Source organism: Musca domestica, unplaced genomic scaffold (assembly GCF_030504385.1).
Source record: "Musca domestica strain aabys unplaced genomic scaffold, Musca_domestica.polishedcontigs.V.1.1 1, whole genome shotgun sequence".
Lineage (NCBI taxonomy): Eukaryota > Metazoa > Arthropoda > Insecta > Diptera > Muscidae > Musca > Musca domestica.
The window spans coordinates 38145650-38158145 of NW_026712114.1; the positions used below are offsets into that span (position 1 = coordinate 38145650).

Genomic DNA, 12496 nt, shown 5'->3' on the forward strand with positions numbered 1-12496 from the left:
ATTGAATTCCACGTGTCCATTTTTTAATTTTCACCAATTGCGGGGGTTTTTAAGATAATGAAAAGCGCTTGAGGTTTTTACAACCATTCAACAATCGAACAATTTGTTAAAATGGCAATGAAAACTATGAATAGAATAAAAACTATCATAGAACAAACTGCGGTATCTAATAGTTCTTGGACACAAAAGAAACATTTGACAGCCAAGTGGCACGAGGCAGCGTGGCCGAGCGGTCTAAGGCGCTGGTTTTAGGCACCAGTCCGAAAGGGCGTGGGTTCGAATCCCGCCGCTGTCACAAAATTTTTTGTTACTGAATAGTAAAATGAAACATACATTTTGCACATATGGTATATTTGTATATTTTGGATTTATTATTAACGCGACTGAAATTAGCATCATCGAAATAATTAACCAAATCTGTTAAAGATATTTTTAGTCGACGTGGAATTTTGCATGTCCTTTCATCTGTCTGGCTAGCTGGTGCCCCGATAGCTCCCAATGGGTTCTCTGATTGGGTACATTATTTTTACCAAACTTAGATCAAATTGGGAGATAGACAATGCCATGCTTATATTTATATATTAGGTTGGGAACGAACTTGATGATATAGTCCTACCACTTCTCGTACCTCCCACAATATTTAAAAAAATAGCAAAAACTGTAACGTGTAAAACATATGCAAGAAATATGCAAATAATATCCTTAAATCCATAAAATGGAAAGATGTTGGATAGGTGGACTGAATGTTACCCGATATTCTCTTATAGGGACGTAAGGACAAATGAAATTTTATATTATTTGCGTACCCTACAACGCTGTGTTGGGGGTATTATAAGTTTGATGGGTGCAAAACTTATGTAACACCTTAAAATATTGGTTCCCGACATAGGAATCTATATATGGATCTTCCTATCTCGCCGAGCTGAGTCAATCTGACTACAGGGTGAGATAAAAAAACTGCAAAAAAAGTCAAACGCCATAATTTTTAAATTTTTTTTTAAATTTTATTGAATGAAAGCAAAAAATGTCAGAAATAGCATAACATTTTAAAATAAGTTCAATAGAATAAGTCGTCTTTGACCTTCAAACAGCCAATGAACTGTCACACGATTCATGAATGTTGCTCTGCGGTATTTTGTCCCATTCTCGGCGAAGCGCTTGATTGAGGTATAACGGATTGGTATCCGGAGATTTTGGTGGCCATTGTGCGCTAGAAATGAAGCGAAGAACCTCATTTTGTAACCATTCTTAAGTGGCGCGTGCTAAGTGCGATGGTGCTGGGTCCTCTTGGAATGTCCAAGGTCTGTGGCCAAAATGTTTGCGTGCCTAAGGCTTTCGCGATAATATTCGGTAATTATTCTGATGCCACGGTCAATTGATACGAGCGGAGAGCGACCATACGCTGTTATGGCGGCCCACACCATCACCATGGCCTGCGCTTGAGTTCTGGTGGCCAGCAGAAAGGGCACATTTTCAGCTGACCCCTTTGGCCAGTAAACACGATCATTTAGTTTGTTTACAAACTGCTGGAAAACGAGTGTTTTCTCATCGGAGAAAACCAAATTCGGCAATTTACTACTTTTGGTCAAGCGAAGCAACCGTTTTGAGTCTATTGGCTTTACCCCGAGCTCATTTTTCAATATATGCCGAATGGAATATTGCGATACGTCCATTTTCATTATCGGCCACTGCGACGCGGGTTTTGATCAAGTCGTTTCTTTACTTTTCGAACCATTTTAGCTGATGTTGCTGTTTTCTTCCTCCACTTTCTTGACATCGGACTACGCTACCTGTATCATGGTAACGAGTGATGGTACGAGACACATAAATTTTTTCACATTTAAATGCTGGAGTGCTCTAACGATAGCCACTTGTGGTTTTCCAGACAATGTGAAAAAATCCAGAAATGTGCTGTCACTAGAATAATTTTAACAGCTTTCAGACGAGTGGCAGCAGTCTGAAGTTGAAGTTTCTAAAGTTTTTCTACACCGTCCCAACACTGTGTTGAACAGATCGCAATTATCACCCGATCATCCATGGGGTAGGATAAGGGTAAGAATTAAAGCCTATTGTTATGGACATGCACATTTAGGGGTTTAAATGGACCAATTTTTTTCCTCATTTTACATTCGCTCTACAGGTCACAATTGAAAACCAATCGGTCGGAATCCTGATGAGAAGAGAGTTAAGGACAGGGAAGAAATCGAGCTATTTGGATGACCATTGGATTATATTTGGCTGTACAATGGACCTCAATTTTTGCTGAATTTATCTCGAATACACAACTGGGTAAAAACACCAATCTATGGAAATTTCGATTAAACCTCCACAATGCCAAAATTAATGTTTGTCTGGGTCTTCGTATATATTTTCTGCAGGAGAGGTTTGTATCCATCCACTGAGAACATGAAAAGAAGTAAAGCTTATTGTCTGACTATGCATCCAAAGCCTTTAAACAAATTAATATCGTTAAAGGTTGGATAACACTCTGAATTTTTGCAGAAATGTCCAAGATTCGAGAGATATATCTTATCTCTGTCATTGAGAATTTACGCTTTTTTTATATATATACATAAATATAAAACTTAAAAGATTGTTACGAAAATGTTTTTCATTACTTCCTTGCGTAGCTTCATCATTTTTTACTTTAGCAGTTTCAAGGAGCCTTGTAAAAGATATAATTGAATGGCAAAATAGATCGATTCGTAGCCGTACCACGGCCTCGTGAAAATCATGTCTTCTTTTACCCAAAATGATGTAGTCCGTTATCACGGGAACTCATTATTCAACTTTTGCATTAATAATTTCCTGGGAACTATTAAAATAGGTTTTACAAGGGTTGTTAACGAGGTGACGGACTTAATACCATCTCTATAGCATAGTTATAAAATGTCTATATAATTTTAAGAAAATATGTACCATTGGGTGCAGAATCATTTTATGCATCAGCTAGAATATCTTACATATCGAACAGGTAAACGTGTATTAGTAGACAGCCCTTTAGCATGAGCGATACTATGCATATTTTTAAGAAAAACATTTTATTACTATAATAAAATATTTAAATAAATATTTCTTTTTAAAATATTAAAGAATTGTTAGAAAGTCTCTTTGGACAAGAATATTATAGTAAATTATTTGCAACTATGAATTTTCAAAGTCGGCAGAGGTTTGACATCTCTAAACCAGTAAAGAAAGTCTTAAAGTCTGGCGGGGCCGGTTTTAAGACATCCTACACCATTTTACATACTTAGTAGAGTTTCACATAACAATTAAAAGTTGTTATACGGTCTGTACATTGTTTAAAAAAATACACGGAAAGACCTACAGACGGGGCTGCATAAAACGACTCAGAATATGATTCTATGTAGATCATAAAAAGAAACTAGGGGTCTATCTGGCTTTCTTTTGCCTGTTACAAACAAATGCACAAAGACATAATACCCTGACCACCTTATGGTGTAGAATAGCATATCAGTGTTATATGGATTAAAATAAACATCAGTTTCATTAAATAAAAAGTAAACTTTTTCAAATATAATACTCTTTTCCTTACAAAATATAGGCACATCCGCTGTTGCGGAGTGATGACGACTACTGGCACAAAATCACTGTTTATACTCTACATCACATAGTGGTAAGGGTATTACGTCTTTGTGCATTTGTTTGTAACAGGGAGAAGGAAGCGAGATAGACCCATAGTTACTTCTGAGGATATTTACAGAATCACTTTCTGAGTCAATTTATGCATGTCAGTTCGTCCGTCCAGTTATTCTTGTGAACGAAATGCAGGTCACATTTATTATCCGATTGAGGTGAAATTTTGCAAACAATATTTTTTGGCCCAAGGACGAACCCTGTTGGAATTGGTGATAATCGGACCAGATTTAGATATAGCCACCATTAATCTTCAACCGATTTCGGGTTAATTGTGCACCAAATGGCCAATATAAGTCCTATTGACCTGAATTTAGAAAAAAATATATTGGACCGAATTTGATCTAGAAGTAAGTATATCAAATTTGGAGAAAATCGGTTCAGATATAGCTATAGCTCCCATATACATGTTTCATCCGATTTGTGTTTTTTTTGGCACATGCGTAATATGCACTCCACAACAGTGATATTTGGTACCAAATGTCAGATACATCTTAGAAATCCCGTCTGCCAAATTTTATCAAGATCGGTTCAGATTTGGATATAGCTCTCATATATATCTTCAACCGATTTCTGATTAATTGTGCGCCAAAAGGCCACTATCAGTCCAAATGACCTGAATTTTGGCACATCAAACCGAATTCAGTCTGGAAGCAAGTACACCAAATTTGGTGAAAATCGGTTCAGATATAGCTGTAACAATGATATATGGTAGTAGATATCTTATAGAGCTCGGAAAAAGATATGTCATAGCTGTCATATATTTCTTCAACTGATTTCGTGTTAATTTTGCGCCAAATGACCAATATTAGTTCTAATGATCTAAATGTTGGTATATCGAACCGAATTCAGTCTAGAATCACGTATATCAAATTTGGAGAACATCGGTTCTGATATAGCTGTAGCATCCATATATATGTTTCAGTGTTCAAGTCTCTCATATTCATAATATGCACCCCACAAGAATTATTTAGTACAAAATATTTTATAGAGCCCAGAAATACTTTTGCCAAATTCTATCGAGATATGTTTTTTTCACTTAAAGTAAACTAAAGTCTGTTTAATATAATAGACATTTTGCATTCGAAACAGTGGAATTTTGAACATAAGTAAAACCTTAAATTGTCGACTACTGGCCAGTTTATCCAATAATATCTAATATTTACACAAGAATCATAATTACAAGTTACAGTATTATTGATGACTTCTTGTAATTCTGATTCTGGCTTAAATCAGGGGTGCTCAAAAAGAAATATCTCTTTTCAGCCAAATTTCTCTTTGCTTATTTAAATCAAGAACAAAACAGTGTTAAGTCATTATTTATACAAATATTTTTTATCCATTTGCCTTATAAATTATTTTGGCAAACATTCGTGTTTAAAAACAATTAAATAGAACAGTAAAATATAAAGAAAAACAGAATTTTAATTTTCTCTTAAATTATATCTTTTTTCTCTTCATGTTCTAGAACACGGTTTTGAGCACCGCTGCTTAAATAGTAAATATTCTTGGATAAGTCGACAATTTAAGGTTTTACTTACTTCCACAGTTTCGAATGTAAAATTTATATTATATTGAATACATTTCAGTTTACTTTAAGGGAAAAATAAAACAGGAAACGATTAGAAAAAAATAAGATTTAAGATTTATTGTATTGAAAAATAACATAAGGTATGAGTCACTGCAGATATTTCGCCTTAAGTTTTCACATTCGAACACTGTAATTCATTCATCTACAATATAAACACACATAAACAACGCTGTAATAAATATAACAACAACAACAACAACAAAAATACTCAATGAATGTAATCTAAAACTTTTACTTCCACGTGGTTTCCACTTTGAGTTCATTTATTTTCATTCAACCCCTAAAAGTATGCTTTAGCACCAAACACATTTCACAGAAAAACCAAAGCTTTTTAGCTTTTTAACATTTAACATTAACATTTCTGTTAGGTGGCTGTTAAAAATCAACAGACACAAATGTTCTCAACTTTTGCAAAATGACTGACTGACTCATTGGCACAAGTGAATAACAACAAAATGTAAATAATTTTGTTAATATGAATATAAAGGAAAATGTAATATACGTTTTGATAATAAATATGCCTTGAGAATTGATTTTTGTTGCAAAATTCTTTGTATGGTGAAAAATGTTCTAGGCAATTGGATTGAAATGCAACATTTGACACATCTGTGGTAACAGGCAGCGTGGCCGAGCGGTCTAAGGCGCTGGTTTTAGGCACCAGTCCGAAAGGGCGTGGGTTCGAATCCCACCGCTGTCACAAACTTTTTGTTTCTTTTTCATTTTTGTTATTTAAAATGTGTTCTATCAAAAGAAATAAACGTACGACATATTTATGATACATTGGCTGTGTAATTAATAAATCGTTTGTAGCAAAAATTAGTTAAAAAGCGACTGTTTACATAAAAATTGAAAAATACAAATAGACCAGAATAAAGGGAATAATAATTGTTCTATTATTTGGAGAATGGAGAATTTTGGAAAGATTGTAAGTTATTATTCGTACTTTTGGGCGTGGGAATATTTAATAACAATGTAAATAACTAAAATTCAGAAGTTTGGACTATTTAATGTAACAATATTAATAAAAGTGTAATTTTATAAAGACACGATTTTTGGATATATTGAGCAATTTTTACAAGTTTAACCGAATGAAAAAGACTATGAAATTCAATTTTGATCTCAAATTATTGGTTTACTGGAAATTTTATTAGCCATGCTGCTGTATAATTGTTTTTTTTTTTTTTTTTTGTATAAAACATGATTTTAATGTAAGCAGTGCCTCTACACATTTCCCCTATATTAACGGACGAAGCTAACATTTCGATGTTTCGGTTTTGGAATTTCTGTAATTGTAGTTTTATGATAAAGAGGTGGTTTCGGAAATGCGTACTATAATTGTACGAAAAGTACCAAATAGTACTACATTTGGTGCAATTCGGTATAGGGTGAACAGATAGTGCTTGAAATCTGAAATTTAGTATTGGTTTCGAAAATGTGTACTATAATGGCAATTGAAAAGTACTTAATGGTACTAAATTTTGTATTGGCTGAAGGGATAGGGCTGGAGTCCTCAAATTTGATATGGGTTTTACTTCTGGTGTCTCTAGTAGAGATAAGAAGTTGATATTGGAAATGTGTACTATGTTCAAACGAAAAGCACAAAATGCCACAAAATGTGCAATAGGGTGTTGAGATAGAGAGTGAATTCTGACATTTGGTATCAGGTCTCTGTTGTTGATATATTCTAAACCTGGCACATCGCAATATTTATATCAGACTTATACAGGGTGAGATAAAAAAATCTGCAACAATGTCAAACGCCATAATTTTTACATTTTCTTATTTTATTGAATGAAAGAAAAAATGTAGGAAATAGCATCAAATTTTAGAATAAGTTTAGATTTGTTCGAATTGGTCACCTTTGGCACGAATTATGGCCTTCAAACGGCCAATGAAACCATCACACGATGTCAGAATGTTGCTCTGCGGTATTTTGGCCCATTTCCTGGCGAAGCGATTGCTTGAGGTGTTCGACGCTTTGGTATTTTTTAGTGCCAACCTTGCTTTCCAAAATACTCCAGACACAATAGCCCAACGGATTGGTATCCGGAGATGTGCGCTGTAAATGAAGCGAGGAACCTCATTTTGTAACCATTCTTGGGTGGCGCGTGCTGAGTCCTGTTGGAATGTCCAAGGTATGCGGACAAAATGTTTGCGTGCCCAAGGCTTTAATACACCCTCCAGAATATTTTGGCGATAATATTCGGCATTTATTCTAAAACCACGGTCGATTAATGCGAATGGAGAGCGACTGTTATGGCGGTCCACACCATCACCATGGCCGGCGCTAAGTTCTGGTGGCCAACCGAAGGTGCACATTTTAAGCTGATCTCTTTGGCAAATGAACGCGATCCTTTTTTTTTTTGTTTACCAACTGCTGGACAGCGAATGTTTTCTCATCGGAGAAAACCAAATTCGGCATTTCACCAGTTTCGGCCATGCAAAGCAACTCTTTAGCGCTTTTGAGTCTATTTTTTTCTGTTGCGGTGTAAGTTCTTGCATTTTTAAGACTTTCAATGGCTTTACCCCGAGCTCATTTTTCATTATTTGCCAAATGGAATAGTGCGATATGTTCACGCACGAGCCATTTTTCGGCCACTGCGATGTGGTCTTATATCAAGTCGTTACTTTTCGAACCATTTCTGCTGATGTTGCTGTTTTCTTCCGCCCACTTCCTTGACGTCGGCCTATGCTACCAGTATCACGGTAACGAGCGATGGTACGAGACACAAAAGATTTATTCACTTTTAAATGCTGGAGTGCTCTAACGATAGCCACTTGTGGTTTTCCAGCCAAATATAAAGACGCTTGAATTCCATAAAGGATATTTTTTTCCAGGAAAATTCTCACCAAAATGCTTTTGTACACTTTCACTGGAATAATTTTAACAGCTGTCGGACGAGTGGCTGGCTTAGAAATGACAGCAGTATGAAGTTGGTTGCAATTTTTTCATCCCACTTCGAATATAGTGTCCCTCTATTTCCAGCCCGCCTACTCTTTTCGTAATGTACTGTTTTTTTATTTTTTCTTGAGTGCCACAGCTTTATATTAAAAAACCTTGTGACAGCGGTGGGATTCGAACCCACGCCCTTTCGGACTGGTGCCTAAAACCAGCGCCTTAGACCGCTCGGCCACGCTGCCTGTTGATAATCCTTTGGATTTCAATATGCACAGTGTTTAAAAAAATATAATTTGCCCCAGAAAAGGGTTGACATGATAGGTCAACAAACCAATAAAAGTGTTCTGTTATTAATGCCAGGAGTTGGGTAATCACTTACAAGTTTAAGTCTATAAAACGAAGTAATTTTTAAAAAGTTAATATTAAATTCTACGTGGCTAAAGCTGTTTAATTTTTGTTAAGCCCGCCTTCGTATTGAAATACGAATTAAACAACTTGGATCCACCATTATATACCAGCAATAACAATTTCGATGATTATAGGTATTTTTAGGATGATTGTGAGAAGTTCAGCGGGACCAAATACAAATTGTCCTTCTGAATTTTGAAATCCAGCCCATAACAATTTTACTTTCTTAAATTCTTAAATACGACCCATAAATAATTAAACATCACGAAGTATAAACCGAAATCTTACATCCCCTAATAAACTTGAAGCATGCCTGTCTAGAACAAATTATTATTTCACGAAAAAATATCCAATTAACACTTAAATAAAATGTCAAAATCCAACATAAGCTGCTATCTGTTGCCTTACGCCTTGATAAGGATGATAATAACAATAGTAATAATGACGATGATGATGATGTTACTGGCACTGACATCTTAACTTCCGTTAACCCTTTTTAACCCCTTGCGGTGTAATATTACATTTGACAAGAAAGAATTATCCGGCAGACGAGCACGCACAAACGACCATTAAACGGAAACATGTTGATCTCCTTGAAGACCGTTTTCTGTTTGACCTTATTTTAAAACCACCCATGGCGTTAATGACCGTGATGCGCTTTGATTTGGTGGAAAAAAGATTAAAAGGAACAAATCTTCCAAGGAAATTAAATAAATTTCCTTTTTAGCCGCTGAATTTCCGCCACCGCCAAAACCACACCACTGCAGGCAAATAGGTAAAATTAACAAATCTAATAATTAACCACTATTTTTGAAGAGGGCAAAATAGCCATTACATCACCACAGGCCAAACGGCAAGCTAATGTGTGTTGGAGTTGGAGTGTAATTAAACGGAAATCTGTGTTAAACAAATCTATTTGTTGTATTTTATTTTATTGATTTTCTTTTAAAAAGTTTCAAAATGTATTTCTGTAAATTATTATATATTCTTATGAAAATATGAAAAAATTGATAAAAAAAATCTTCAGAATACCGTTGGATAACATCTAACACATTGTAGATTCAAGAAGGTAAAGTCAATTTACAATTTTTTTCAAAATTATTCATTTGACAACCTCTCACTGTCAAAATGTATATTTACAAATCTTTTTATATTCAATAATCAGAATTGGGAATATATTTTCTATTCAGGAAAATTTGACTAGGTAAATTACGAAATATGTAGAGATGGATGTGCTTATTTGAAATTACATTTTTAGGAAGTTTATGGACCTTCATATTTGCTTGACAAGAGGACGAATAATGGACCGAAGCCGGTTACGGGAAATAATATATTTTCGTGTTGTAACCAACTTTGAAGATAGGGAAGGAGTAGATACAATTTTTTAATTTAGTTTCTTCTAGACGTATATAATGAAAAAATGACTGAAGTAGGTCAAGTAGGTCATACAAGAGGACGACTAATGGACTGAAGTCGGTTACGGGAAAAAATATATTTTAGTGTTGTAACCATCTTTGAAGATAGGGAAGGAGTAGATACTATTTTTTTTAATTTAGTTTCTTCTAGCCGTATATTATGAAAAATTGACTGAAACTTCTCCTACTTAAAAACTTCTTCTACTTTAAAATTTGTCAAATTGAGAGTTACCTACACATAGAAGGCTCTGCCAAAACGTATTTTTTTAATACCAATGATCAAAAATTGCTTTTTCGAGAACGGTTGGAAATAAAAATCGGGCGGGGCCGACTATATGATACCCTATACCACTATGCATATTAAGTAGAGATCCCGTAACAAAATAATTTATTTCAAGTAGGTCATACACCTATCAACATTTGCCTTTAAAGTTATAGTTTGCTACAAAATGCATGATATCACTTGGAGAAGGATTATATTAAAACAAGTTAAAAAGCAGTAAGTTCGGCCGGGCCGAACATTGAATACCCTCCACCATTTGGAACGAATTTGGAAATTTTCAAAAAATAAAATCCCTTAAAAATTCTGTTTAAATTTTAAAAGTACCGAATATTGCCGTTTTATTGGGGTCTATACGACGTGGACCTACATAGGCATTGTTTGTCATAAGCCATTACCATATTCATATTCGAAAACTTGAAATAAACGGTGATTAATGTAGCTAAAATCATCAAAATATCGTATATAGGAAGGTACCGTTATATCGGAGCTGTGCGAAGATCTGGCCCATCATAGACAATTTTCTGTCATAGGCTGTAGCATCCATTACGAAGTTCAAATACGACATCTCAAACAATTTCGGTGGGTATTGTACCTAAGCACGTCAAAATACCGAATTTAGGGAGGTACTGATATATGGGGCCTAAACGAAGACCTGGACATAGACCTGCATAGAAACTTTTCTGTCATAGGCTGTAGTATCCATCGCGAACTTCAAATACCAAATTCTGGTGAATAATGTCGCTGAAATCATAAAAATATCGAATATCGCGAGGTACCGTTATATGGGGGCTATACGAAGACGTGGACCTACATGGCCTATTTACGAACTTAACCTGCTACTGGAAAAATAAATACGTATGCAAAATTTTAGCCTTCTATCTCTATTCGTTCGAAAGATAGCGTGATTACAACAGACAGACAGACGGACAGACAGACGGAAATCGCTAAATCGACTTAGAATTTTAGGCTAATCAAGAATATATATACTTTGTTGGGTCTGACATGAGTATTTCGAGAAGTTACAAACGGAATGACAAAGTTAATATACCCTCCATAGTATGGTGGAGGGTATAAAAATATATATCGGAGCCGAGTGGCACAAAATGGAAATAGGTACGTCACGAAATTCGCTCCATTTATTTGCGCAATAAACCTGAAATTGAATTAAGGATATATATGGGAGCTATATATTCAAATCTGAATCGATGTTGATAAAAATTGGCAGAGGTATTTCCGAGCTCTTTAAGATATCTGGTACCAAATATCATTTTTGCCGAATGCACATTACGAATTTGAGGGACTTAAACACCAGATCGGATTAAACATATCTATGGGAGCTATAAATATATCTGAACCGATCTTGACAAAATTTAATACACTCATTTTAAATCTGTATCTGATATCTGGTACCAAATATCTGTCCATGTATTTTTGTCAACAAAGTGCAAGTCGCATTTATGGCCCGATCCAAAAAAAAAAAATGCACAAGTCATTTGTTTGACCCAAGAACATTTTTTCTGAGGGCTCTGATGTCCAATTTTTTCTGCTGATTTTTTTTCTTTTGATTTTTATACCCTACAACACTATGTGTTGGGGGTATTATAAGTTTGATTGGGCCAGAATTTATGTAACACCTCGAAATATTGGTTTCCCAGATAGGAAAGTATACATGGATCTTCCTAGCTCGCCGAGCTGAGTCGATCTAGCTATGTATGTCCGTCCGTCCGTCTGTCCGTCTGTCCGTTTGTCCATGTTAATTTGTAATCACTCTACAGGTCGCAATTATGGCCCGCTCTTCACGAAATTTAGAACAGAGGTGGGGTTAGGGTCAGAATAGAACCCTATTTCTTTTGAAGATGATCGCATAATTTTTAGGGGTTGAAATGGACCAAATACTAAAAAAATTTCGGATTTTGCAGTAGCTGTAGAGGTCGCAATTATAGACCAATCGACGCGGAATTTCGCATGTAGCTAGAGTTTAGGGCGGGGAAGAAGCCTACCAATTTTGATGGTCATCGGATAATATTTAGCGGGTAAAATAGACCATATCTTTTTTGTTGAAAAAATTCAAAATTTTTCATTCAACCGCGAATATTTTAAATCCCGGCGAAATCACAAAGTCATGACAAGGTTACTTCTGAACTTTACATTGATGTTAACATACAACAAATCGGATATATAGCAAAATATATGCGATAGATATATCTATCAAAGAAGATATGCTTGAAAGATCTCATATATGT

The 12496-nt window shown here is 35.2% G+C and overlaps 3 non-coding genes across 3 annotated transcripts; 2 read left to right on the plus strand and 1 right to left on the minus strand.

Annotated features, from left to right (window-relative positions):
• Nucleotides 1-215: 215 nt before the first annotated feature.
• On the plus strand, nucleotides 216-295 carry TRNAL-UAG (transfer RNA leucine (anticodon UAG)). Its single transcript has one exon. It is a non-coding gene; the product is annotated as a tRNA-Leu (tRNA).
• A 5570-nt stretch (nucleotides 296-5865) lies between these two features.
• On the plus strand, nucleotides 5866-5945 carry TRNAL-UAG (transfer RNA leucine (anticodon UAG)). Its single transcript has one exon. It is a non-coding gene; the product is annotated as a tRNA-Leu (tRNA).
• Nucleotides 5946-8309: 2364 nt separating this feature from the next.
• Nucleotides 8310-8389, minus strand: TRNAL-UAG (transfer RNA leucine (anticodon UAG)). Its single transcript has one exon. It is a non-coding gene; the product is annotated as a tRNA-Leu (tRNA).
• Nucleotides 8390-12496: the final 4107 nt, after the last annotated feature.